Consider the following 13,251-nt stretch of genomic DNA (forward strand, 5'->3'; position numbering starts at 1 on the left):
ATAAAAGAGAAGTGAGAAGTGAGACATTTCTCTTCTCTTTCCTAATTTCTCACTTTTCAAATGAACCCAAATGACCTTTTCGGCCTTGTTGATCGCTTTTGAATTTGATAATGATCGGGCATTGTCTTCACAGGATATAAAGAAAATGCGGGACCAAACCAAAAAGATTGGTGACGCTTTGGAATTTCCTTCTCAAACAAATTTTGTTTGAGAATTGCTTCAAAAAATTTTGAGAACTATCTGCAATTTCCTAGAGGGACGGTTCGGAATTTCCTAGGAAAACGCTTCGAAATTGTCTCGGAAAACGATCTAAATTTCATAGGAAAATGCTTCAGAATTTCTTCGAGAATCGCTTTGGAATTCCCTTGAGAAATGCTTCAAAATTTTAACGGGAAACGCTTTGAAATTTCTTCGGGATACCTATTAAATTTTTTTTGAGAATCGATTTGAAATTTTCTCGGGAAATACTTCGGAATTCCTTCGGAAAACGCTTCAGGAATTTATCGAAAAATTCTTCGGAGTTTCCTCAGGAAACGCTATGAAATTTCCTCAATAAACGCTTCGGAACTTCATAGGAAAAATGCTTCAAAATTTTCTCGGGTAACGCTTCGGAATTTCCTCTGAAAACGTTTCAAAATTTCGTCGGAAAACCAACTAAATTTCCTCGGAAAATGCTTCGGAATTTCTTCGAGAAACGCTTTGGAATTTCCTTGAGAAACGCTTCAAATTTTTTTCGAGAAACGATTCGATATTTCATCAGGAAACGCATCGAAATTTTGTCGGGAAATATTTCGGAATTCCTTCGTAAGACGCTTCGGGAATTCGTCGAAAAACTCTTCGGAAGTTCCTCAAGAAACGCCTTTAAATTGCCGATTCGGAAATCCGAATTTCTACGGGAAACGCTTCGAAACTTCCTGGGAAAACGTTTTGAAAATTCTTCGGGAAATACTTCGAACATTTCTCGAAAAACGCTTCGCAATTTCCTTGGGAAACACTTCGTAAATTTCTAAGGAGAAGCCTAATAATTTCTTCGAAAAACGCTTCGGAATTTCCTTGGGAAACGCTTCGGTATTTCCTCGGGAAACGCTTCGAAATTTCCTCAAGTAACGCTTTGAAAATTTCTTAGGAAATGATTTGTAATTCCCTCGGGAAAGCTTTGATATTTCTTCGAGAAACTCTTCGCAATTACCTCGGTAAAACGCTTTGAGTTTTTCTCAGGAAACGCTTCAAAATTTCCACGGGGAACTCTTTGAGATTTCCTTGAAAAACGCTTCGAAACTGTCAGGGGTACTTCGAATTCCTTTTCGGGAAACATTTCGATATTTCTCAAGAAACACTTATAAGAAAACTATTCAGAATTTCCTCGGAAAACGCTTCGAAATTTCTTCAAGAAACGCTTACGCCTTACGCCTTACGCCTAACGCCTTACTGTTGAGGTCGAAATACGTATCTGTCAAGGTACAATAAAGTGGTGGAATTAAATGGGATTGTACAAACTCGTCTTATGATGAGAACAAAAAAGATTGCAAACATTCTTTACGCTCAAAATTCGAAAAAGCGCTCCCTCCTTTTATGCTCTGATTCAATTTACGCTCGCCCCTAAGATGTTTTGCAGTATTTGTACTTCCGACATGAAAAACGAAAAACTACTCAAACGGTAACTTGAAATGAAACCACTGAGCTAATAACTGCAAAATTGCGTTATGAATATAAAAGCAACGCTTCGAGGTATCAATGCTCCAGTTTTATCAGATACATCGGCTTTAGAAAGAAGGCATTTTTTCTATTTTCTTGCAATATTATTCGACTTCTTATTTATAGTAATTGCAGTTAATTGATAGGGCTATGCCATGGGCGACCCGTAACGATGGGTAGACACCTTTACGTGGTGTGTTACGGGGTAAGATCTACCACGGTTACATTGCCAGCTACAGGCAAATCCTAACCCAACGAATACCTTCCTCATTATCCAGCTCCGTGGTATTTATGAAAGTGTCGCTAAGTCGGTGGCCTCTCGTTAAGTAAGTACCATGGGCGAATATGAATAATTTGTGGCGTTGATAACAAATCACAACTTTATCATCTTGAATTTTAATTAACATCCAATTTGTAGAAATAGAACATGATTTCAAAATATAACCAATTGGAATTCCTTTTTTGTAAACTTGTAATATCGAGAATCAAATATCAAAACAACCATCATTGGTAATTTATGCCTTATGTATAGTAATTGATATCAGAAATTGAAAAGAAATGATATACAATTTGGAGAACTTTTTTTGTCTTTATTAGAGAGACTTTCAGCCCGAAACATACAGTATAAATAACTATTTATACTGTATGTATGTAAAGTATGTATCCAGAAGACACAGTGCATGGAACATTCATGATGCTAATAATAGATTCTCCCTTTCACAATCTTTCAGGTGGAATTCCATCACCCGGATGACGAAAGTTACAACTTCCACCTGTGCATATAACCATAACGTCTCTATCGATGCAGCTCCTCCGAGCTACATTTCTCCACACCAGAAGCATACCGGCTCAAGCTATATTGCCCCAGGTGCCACACCAGATTCTGCAAACATGGTGCGGTTACAATCTCTGTTTATACAATTGCACCATCAGCCTCAGTACCTGCTAACGAATTCCATTGCTCTGGAAAAAAATTGACCTGTCAAAGTTAGGTTCGCTTTCGGCGTGGATAGCCAGACGAACGGTGTCGATTAAAATCACCTTTTGGCAGTGCATAAATAACGGCTCCCGGGTTTGAGGGATTCCAGCCCCAGAGGCATGCACCCACTATACGCGCACTGGAATCGTTCCTCGTAACTGAATGTTAACCAGACGCATTTCCTGACCAGGACCAGCAGACTAGCAATCTGCCTCGTCCGTGGTAGGTATCCGACGCCAAATGACTGACGGACGACCACGCCTGCCGAATTTCCACTCTACTCGCTCGTGCTCTGAGTAATTTCACTTCGCGACCAGATGACTGTTGCGTGCGATTTTGTTTACCGACGAACAACCGGCGAGCAGCGCGTAAAAACAGTCGGTGATAAATCATTTCAATTTCCACAATTTAGTCTTGATGTGTTGCCACGAGTCGGAATTCGTCTGACCACCGCCAAAGTCGACCCCAAATATTTGACCCCTGGCCACCGTCGAACCGCGCAGTCAGCTGAGTAAGCAAGCACCCATCAATCCGACTTGCGGCGCGATCGTGGTCGGCCGGTGGGAGTCTTGTATAATTGATTGACCACCTTGTACGCTGCCCAGACGCACGCGAAGCGGATGCGGGTGAGTAATGCTTCCAGATGTTTTCTATCACTGTAAGAGGTGTGCGTGGCAGAAGATCAAATCGCTTCCCTAAAACCATTACAGGTTTGTGTATCCTTTGCGAAGTCCATCACCGCTATTCTTAAGTCCATCTACTACCCAGCATGATCCACCGCCCCGAAAAAAGAAATGCTCTTAGTCAGAAGTAATTTCTGGATGCATGTTTTCTCTCACCTATGCCCTCCGCGCACCGACTCGGAACCAAAACAAACAGGTTTATTCGGAACCGAGCTCCGTTCCGTCGGCAATGACGCGACAACCGGCGTAAGCGGGTACCTGAAAATAGATTGAAGAGAAACACTCCGTTAATGATCCGTCGTAACTGTCGCCCAACAGTATCAGGTACTTTCTTCCCATCCCGGGGATTGCTCCAAATATTTTGAAACCGGGAAGCTTTCCATCCGTTCCTTTGGCGTCGTTGGTTGGTCGACTCCCGCTTTCCGCACCACCCAAAACAAAATAGAACACGACGAAGGTCGAGTCATCATCCCGTCGCACCATACGGCGCAGATCACCAGCGGCTCGGTAACGCGTGTTTGTCACTTAGTCCATCGCATACGCTTCCCGAGCGAGATCGGAACCAACCGGTCCGTGTCGGAGCACTAATGAGATTGGGAACCGCTCGCTGGACCGCACCAGGTCTCTTCGCTTGCGTGTCTTTTGCTTTGCTTTCCTTGGCAGGGAGGAAAACCATCAGCGGCGGGAAAGAGCACTCAATTAGAGCATTGATGGGTTCCAGATCCGGTTGTCTTTTGTAAACTTAGTGGCTGGTCGAATGGATCGAAATGTTAGAGGGTAAACTACTTGCTTTCGGCTTTCAATGGAAATGAAACATTGTTTATAGGACAATTAATTTGAAAAATCTATTCAAATGATTAAATGGTTATTTAACAAGCGACAAATGACAAACGACCTTGCCAGCTATCGATTATTGACTGATTTATCATATTTTGTTCTTAAAAAGAAACAGAAAATAAACAGAAAACTCTTTTTCAACAGTGAACCCGCAGGTTGTCAAAAAGAAGCGACGAAATTTAGACGAAATCTTGAGTGATGTCGATCTAATTTGTCTTAATCCTCTCAAAGTAAGCTCACACGTGACTTTATGTAATGTCTCATTGAGATTTGTCAAAAAACGATTGGCAAAGAATCTTCTTTCTATGGTCCATGCGCCATGTACTGAAGTACATCACAAAGAATAAGACCACTACTTAGTCGCTATATATCGATTGCTTTATATTCAGGAACGAAGCAGCTGGTCAATCTTTGGAACTAACAACTAACAAGTAGCCATATTTTACCAACAAAATAAAGCCGTTGGCAGCTTTACAAGCTTATTTACCGTCTTTTTTCCGTTCCCAACTCAATCCCGATCGGCTCTCGCTTATTGAGAAAGGAAAAAGGCCTGTCTTTCACATCGCCGGAGCCTTTTTGTCACCCAGACTCGATTCGAGTTAATTGAAATTTTAAATTAAAACTTATCAATTCCAATAAATTGTACAGCCCAACACGGGCACCGCGCGCCTAAGCAGCAGACATAAATTGCAACTGTCTTGGGCCACATTTGGTGCGCGCTGACTGCCGGTTAGCTGCCATCCAGTTTGGTAGCAGCCGTGGAAAATTGGTTCCATTTAAATAAAAAAAAAACAGAAACGAGGAAAAACGGAACTTTCCAACTGATTGTGGAGTTCCGATCCGCTCCATTCTGATACCCGATATGCACAGCTTTTCTCACGGCTTGATTCGTCGGCGCGCGCGGTGGCATCAACGTCGTTGGACACCGGCTGCTGCTGCTGCTGTTGCTGAGGAAAAGGAACTCAAAAATACCTCGCCGGGTACGAGACGCCAATGACGGTTGGCAAAATAAATAAAAACTCAAACTAATGTCAAACAGTTGCTACCAACACGACTGCCAGCCCGCTTACTGGAACCCACCCAAATAGGGAAATGCTGAGGGTCCACATTTTTGATAAAAAGCACTCTGGCGGGGATGGATTGAAAGGGACAGCACAGGGGGTGAAACTGACTCAAATCTAGATTGAAGAAAATGGATTCTAGGTCTATTTTTACACTTCATGTAAATAGAGAGGACATGTAAATAACTAATTTTATCTGTGTTACATTTGTTGGAAAAAATTAGACCAACATTTCACAAGGGCGTAACAGGCAGAATTAATTCCTTTTGATTCTTCGTCCACATATATACAGCGTGTTGGAATTCAGCCAACATGAAGTAAGAATTTCCACGTTCTTCAATATGACGTATATTTAAAACTTTCTTCATTCAAGTACCACATCTACTATAGCGGCGGTGGCAGAGCAGAAGGAGGAGTTGGCTTCATGGTGATCGGGAAGCAGATGAAGCATGTTATCCGGCAGAGCCGATAAGCGACCGCATTTGCATGTTGAGAATGAAGGGCAAATTCTTCAACTATAGCTTGATCAACATCTATGCCCCAACGAACGATAAGCCTGATGACGTGAAGGATGAGTTCTATGAGAGCCTTGATAAGGCCTCCGGAGAGTGCCCAACACACGATGTAATGATTGTCATCGAGGATGCAAATGCGCAGATCGACGATAATGGTCTGCAACTTGTAACCTTTGCTGCTACTATAGGGATGGCAATAAGCAGTTCCTACTTCGCACTTAAGGATATCCGCAAACACACCTGGCAACATCCGAGTGAAGACACTTGCTCACGGATAGACCACGTGCTGGTCGACGGACGACATTTCTCGGATGTTATAGATGTAAGGTCCTTCAGAGGTCCGAACATCGACTTGGATCACTACCTTGAAGTTGCAAAACTTCGGGCACTTCGGGCAAAACTTCGGAAGCTAGACGAGCGGATAGGAGATGCCACCGGATCTGGCGACGTCAACAGATTGTGAGAAAATACACACGAAGCTGTGACTACAACAGCGCAGAAAGTGTTAGGCAGGAGTTCCAGCGAGTGACGGAAAGAAAAATGTTGCTAGGAGTCGAGTGCTAGTGGCTCGTACCCGCTCCAACAGAGAGCGGTACAGTGTAGCAAGGGCAGAAGAGAAACGAATCCACCGCAGAAAAAAAGGCAACACGAAGAGAGTGTGATAGCTGAAGCGCAGGAGAACATGGATAGAAACGATATGCGGAGGTTTTACGCAATTGTCAATGGCGCGTGGTATAAGACTGCGCCAGTGCCCGCCATGTGCAATGACGAGAGGGGAAATTGCTAACAGACAAGACTATGGTGGCAGCCAGGTGGAAGCAGCACTTCGAAGTTTGTTGAACGGTGAAAATGAAGATGTATTCATGAGCAGGATGCACATAGTCGGCGACGGTCAAGCTGTGGAACCACCAACGCTGGACGAGCTTAAGAAGGCTATAAACGAGTTAAAAAACAGTAAAGCTACTGAGACGGACGAAACCCCAGTCGAGCTCCTCAAACACGGAAGTGAGCAGCTGCAGCAATCAATCAACCACATTATCCAGAAAATATGGAAAGACGAAGAACTTCCTGCCGGTTGGTTGGATGGCCTCATATGCCCAATCTATAAGAAAGACTGTGCCAATTACAGAGGGATCACCCTTCTGAACTCGGCGTTCAAAATCTTGTCGCGTATCCTGTTTAACAGACTGAGACCGCTTGAGGAGTCCTTCGTCGGCGAATACCAGGCAAGTTTTCGTGAGGGCCGATCAACGACGGATCAGATGTTTAGCCTGCGGATGATCCTTGATAAATTCCGGCAGTACAACGTGCAGACTCACCATCTGTTCATTGATTTCAAAGCAGCATACGATTCTGTGAAAACAAATGAGTTGTGGCAGATAATGTCCGAACATGGTTTTCCGGCGAGACTGATTAGATCGATACGTGCAACGCTGGATGCCTTGAAATCAAGTATTTGGATTGCAGACGAAGTGTCAACCTCGTTTGTAACCTTAGACTAGGGCTGGTGACGACCGATGCCGCTCAAAATCGTGACTTTAGTGACCAAAGCTGATGAAAAAAAGGACTAAATAGTGACTTTCAGTTGCAGAAAAAGTGACCAAATAGTGACTTCCGGTTTCAATTGTAAGTTCGATGAGACGAAGTCAATCACTCAGCGAACTGGACTATCGAAATTCAAAACTGGCGTCTTATGAATCTTCGACCGATTATTCCACCAATAGTGCTTCTTATATGCAGTTACCTACTCGAGTATTCAAGCGTCGATGAGCGTGTGGTCTACATACCGGCCTCCCGACCCCGATGTCCATGGTTCGAGCACCCTCTTCCGCGCTTTACTTTTATAAATGGAAATCGTCGTTCATAAGACAACATATTGAAATTTATACAGATACCTTGTGGCAAATTTTTATAAGGCGTTTGATTGAAAATCATACGTCCATTTTCCTCAGTGATCATATTTGGGTCGAAGGAGAATCTTTTTTTTTTGTTATTTGCGGGGGAAAGCATCTTTCACTCATTATTCTTTTCTCTTAGAATGAACTCAGAAGATTGAGCAATTTCTTCTCGTGAGACAGAGTGAAAATTACGATCACTGGATGCAGAGAACTCTACGATTTGTCAGCCACGGAAGTTATAGAAATTGTTAGGGCCAAATGAACAACAGTACGGATTATTTTGGTAGAAAACGAAACAACAATTATGAAGATTCTGGCACAATGAACCTGGGATTGAACACTCGATCTCCTGCTTATAATGCAGGACCATGCTCTCTGAACTCGAACTCGAGTCCCTTTCTTCATACTTGATCCCCTTTCTATAATATCTACTCAATAAATATTTTTTCAGAGCAAACCCTTCATTACATCTGTCAATTCTACATCGCTTGAGGACAATTTATATTTTCTCATTTTTTTTTCGCTAAATTTTTGAATGGTATGACTAATTTGACTAATGACTAATTTACTGTTCAACATTGCACTCGAAGGCGCAATTAGAAAATCTGGCGTGCAGAGGAACGGCACTATCATCACACGGTCGCATATGCTCCTGGGCTTTGCGGTCGCTGGGCGATCGCAGAGCAGTAGTGGAGTCTTTTGTCTCACTGAATAGGGAGACGGCGAGGATAGGTTTAACCATTAACTCTACCAAGACTAAGTACATGGTGGCAGGTAGAGATAGAGGAAGACCTAGTGGTGTTGGTTCTGAGGTAGTGCTTGATTAGGATATGTTTGAAGCTGTTGAAGATTTTTTTACCTTGAAACGCTTGTGACATGTGACAATGACGTTTCCCGTGAAGTGAAAAGACGTATTGCTGCTGCGAATAGGGCCTTTTATGGATTACGTAACCAGCTTAGGTCCCGTAGCATGCAGACGGAAACTAAATTTGCTCTATACAAAACTCTGATTCTACCAGTGGCCCTTTATGGATATAAAGCATGGACGCTAAAAGAGGCCGACTGGAGAGCTTTCGGGGTTTTCGAGCGAAAAGTTCTGCGTACAATACTCGGAGGGAAACTAGAAAATGGTGTGTGGCGCAAAACGCATGAATCATGGACTGTATCAAGTATACAAAGAAGAAAATATTGTAGATCATATAAAATACGACAGACTTTAGTGGGCTGGTCACTTAGTGCGAATGTCGGAAGAAAGAATAGCGAAAACAATATTCAACAGAGAACCAGATAGGGGCCGGCGACTTCGTGGAAGGCCACGAACACGCAGGCTGCACGCGGTGGAATCAGACCCTGAACGTTCGAGGAAACTGGAGGAACATCGCCCAACATAATAATTTCAAAATCATTACTTTTTTTTCGATCTGGCAACTGTGAGATCATTGCTTCTGCGAGTTTCGTGATAAAGCGATAAAGTTTGAATTACACACGTAGGAACAGCTTTTGTCTAACTTTGTCATTTTTTCCGCTGCATAATTATACATTTTTGAAGTAAGCTTCCTATTCCTGTCACTTCATACGTGGCATCTTGAGCAATAGAGTTTAGTTTTGTGAAAGGTTTCAAGTTTCCCATTCACTAGACTAGTTCAAGCAAAGCTAATTGCCTATGTTCCGACCGACTTAGACATCAATCCACAATGTTCTAATAAATTTTGGTTGTTACGCTCTTTTCAAATGTTGGTCTAGATGCAAATACATAGTACTCAAAATTATTAAATGGAAAATGCAAAATCTGGTATTTTATTCACCCAATGAAACCTTTGATAGTATTTGTTAATCGATTAAAAACGCTAAATTGAGAAAATGTCTGTAAGTGTGTACGTACACTCCCGGTGGGAGCGAGTCATTTGACAAAAAGTCATTCGGCATAACGCCATTTGGCATAACGGACATTTGGCATAATTGTGAACAGCGTCAAAAGTGAAGGTTATTTGGCATAACGGACATTTGGGATGATTTTTTTGTTTGTTTTCTCTATAATAATTGCTTGACTAAGTGCTGCTGAAAAAACCCGGAACGGGATAATCACACCGATTGATAATAACATTAAAAAGGCATCCTTTCGTAGAAAGCATGCATGAACCGAATATAAAGCAATAATAATCGTTATCCCTCTATTGGATTCATGGTTGTCCAATGAAAAACAATGAATAATGTGTTTTCTTCTTCTAAAATAACGCGTCTTTTGGGTTGCGTTTATCCGGCTTAAAGCAATATTGAATGTGATTCATTCTTTAAATATTCCGAATTAAGTCAATGTCTAGGCGTTTGCCTGAATTAAGGCAAAGGTAAATATGATCCCTTTTTAAAAATTTTAGGGTTGTCCTGATTAAGGCTAAGGTGGAAATAATCCCTACTATGAAATTAGCCGCTCGCCTGTTTTAAGGCAAAGGTAAATGTGATCCCTTCTTGTTTAGATTAAGGCAATGGATTATTTGATTCCTATTTACAAGTATTCACTAAGTGAATACCAAGTGAATACTAAGTGAAAACCAAGTCTTGGTTGAAAGCATTGGTGGATGTGATCCCTTCTTTAAATGTAGGCCCTTGACCTTCTGGCATAAGTGGCCCTTTAAAAGTAGGTTGTTACCCTGGTATACGGATACTCTGAACTAGTGGGCAACGGTGTAAATCCGGTCATATCGCCAGGCTTGGTTCAACTCTGAAGCTGTCAATATGACGTCCCAAAATCCCCAAGGTGCATGGGGACTGTCCCTACTTCGGTAGGGTAGCGCGTGGGCTGCTTCGGCAGTAGAGCGAGTGATCTGCTTGTACCGAGGTAGGAGTGTCGTAGCGGGTAACCGCTATTGTCACCTCGAGGTATGGCAGAAGTTTGAGCGTAGACTGCACATGCTGAGGCAGGAGTGTTATAGCGTAGTATCGTTGATTGGCTCGCTATTGACTCCTCGAAGCATGGCAGTGGAGTGCTAGAATGATCACCCAAGTAACCTGACCAGGACGACAAAATAAATTATATCGAATTTATAACAACGTCAGATACTCAGTCCCACACTTCGGTACACTGCCATGTGGTAGTTTGGCAACTACTACGCGCGTGCTGGGTCAGTGCATAAAGCATTACTTCTTGGAAAAAATGGCAATGGTGGATGTAAACCCCTCTTCAAAGGAAGGCGCTTACCCATAATAAGGCAACGGTGGATACAAACCCTTCTTTAAGGCAATGGTGGATATCATCACTTCTTTAACCGGTTGACCGTCAATTGTGGATGTGAACCTTCTTTAAAAGTGTGTACTTGCTAGAATTTAAGCAATGGCGGTTGTGTTCGCTTCTATAAAAGTAAGCGCTTGTCCGGTTTAAAGTAATGGTAAATGTGATCCCATATTAAAAAGTGGGAACTTGGCCGCATTGAGGCACAGGCGGATTTGATCCCTTTTTTTTAAGTAGGCGCTTGCCCGGTTTAAGAAAATGGTGGATGTGATGCCTTCTTTGGGAGACTTGACTGGTTGAAGGCAATGGTGGATGTGAACCCTTTTTTTAGAAGCGCTTGCCCGGATTGAAGCAATGGTTGATACAAACCCTTCTTTAAAAGTAGACGCTTGCCCGCATTTAGGAAATCGCGGATGTGATCCCTTCTTTAACAGTAGCCGCTTGTTTATGGGTACAGGCAACGGTGGATGCGATACCTTCTTTAATAGTAGGCACTTGCCCGGATTAAGGCAATGGTGGATGTAAACCAGTCTTTAAAAGTAGGCGCTTGTGCAGTTTAAGGCAATAGTGGATGTGATTCCTCCTTTAAAAATAGGCGCTTGACCTGATTAAAGCAATGGTGGATGTGATCTCTTCTATTGAAGTAGATATTAAGGCAATTGTGGATTTGACCCATTCTTCAAATGTGAGCGCCAAATGTGAGGTAATGTAATGTAAGGAATGTTATTCCTTTTTCATTACTATAGGAGTTCGAATAAGGAAATGGTGAATTTAATTTCTTCTTTTGAAATAGACGTTGGTCCGGATTGAGACAATGTTGGATTTGACCCTTTTTCGGAAGTAGCCGTCTGCCTGGAATAAGTCAATGATGGATGTGATCCCTTCGTCGAAAGTAGTTCTGCCGTTTCGTCCGTCCGTTCTTCCGAAAAATGCCTACAATCACTCTAAATTTATCAAAACCTCGACGACCCCCATCGTCGTCATTTGCGCCATTATCCACCTTTTCAGTACCAGGTCGGGCTCAACCACCGTCTGGTAATTTCCATTGCGCGCCTATGAACCACACTTGGCGCTGTCGTTGCAGTAATCTACATAGAAACTCCGCCTTCGCCGCATTTGGTACAGCTGCCGCCATACCATACTCGAAGATCGCTTGCGATCGATGATAGAAGTTAGGCATCGATTATAGAAGATATTGTTTGAAATCGTAGTTTGTAATATGTAAGTGCTTTCCCTGAAACAGTTTTTATCTTAGAGGTTTCTCAGGTTCACGTCGTTCTACCTACACTCACGTGTCTGAAGCGACTAGAAATATTTGAATTGGAGAATTCTTCCAATGATGATACGCGTAAGTGGCATCTTTGCATGCTAGTACAACGACGTTAAACATCAACATTTTTTGTGAAAACCTTAGAGCATTTCCTTATTTTGAAGAAATATTGATTGTACTTTTTGTTTGAATTCCTGTTTCGTCTCCACAATAGCGATTTGGACTCTTATATCCAAAATCTGCCCTAGGGATTGGGTTCTTTCCAGGCAAACATGCCTCGACAGACGGTCCTCATTGGAGGACAGTGGAATGGATTTTGAAAATGTGAGACATTGGTATTATTCGCGAAACTATTGATTGACCAGTCAACACAAACGGATATGATGCCACATAAGGTGCTAAAGTGGAGTAGACAATTTTTCAATAAACATTTTTTTAATTTTTATATGTTTTAAAAAATATTACTTTTCGTATTTTTGCTAAAATTATTTATTTTGTACTGTGACATTTAAAAAACATCAATCTTAAGACACTCGAACACACCAAATAGTGAACAAAATTATATTTGTGCAAAGGTGATACGCCCTTAAAATTTATTTTATTATGTTTTTCCTTATTTATTAAAATTTATAATTTTTTTCAATGCTCTACAAATTGTAGGTGGTTGAAAAAACAAGTTTTCATAGAAATGAGCCAATCGCTATCGTTTCATTTCAAGGAGCAATATCAATTTGCTCTTTCAAGAAAGCATGTTTTTCTGGTTGGATATTCAATATATTTTTTTTTCAAAGCAACTACTACTTTGTAGAACATAGAAAAAATGCAGAAAACAATTGAGGGAGCAACAATAAATTTACCGAAAAAAAAACGTGAATTTCAAAAGCACTAACAAATTCATGGAGTTTTTTTTACCAATTTATTTATTTTCAATGCCCATTTTTAATTCTCGACCCTGGTCTGCGCGGAAATCACTAGGACAGATTTTTCATTGAATAATGGAAATGGTTCAAACGTAATGAAATCTCGAGCTGCACCCCCATTGAGTCAGTTTTTTATTCCTCAAATAAAGTGCTCTAAAAATAAAGAC

At 41.7% G+C, this 13,251-nt stretch overlaps 1 protein-coding gene across 5 annotated transcripts in view; it reads right to left on the minus strand.

The window, feature by feature from the left end:
- The window catches only part of LOC134225355 (protein CBFA2T2), a 391,241-nt gene that overhangs the window by 267,632 nt on the left and 110,358 nt on the right, over positions 1-13,251 (minus strand). Inside the window, exon 2 of one of the 5 annotated variants that reach the window (XM_062705349.1) lies at positions 3,514-3,615. The exons of the other annotated variants lie outside the window; for them this stretch is intronic. The gene's annotated coding sequence lies outside the window, so the exon portion shown is untranslated. The remainder of the gene's footprint in view (positions 1-3,513; positions 3,616-13,251) is intronic. 5 annotated transcript variants of the gene reach the window in all.

The sequence above is a fragment of the Armigeres subalbatus genome, chromosome 3 (assembly GCF_024139115.2).
Source record: "Armigeres subalbatus isolate Guangzhou_Male chromosome 3, GZ_Asu_2, whole genome shotgun sequence".
NCBI lineage: Eukaryota > Metazoa > Arthropoda > Insecta > Diptera > Culicidae > Armigeres > Armigeres subalbatus.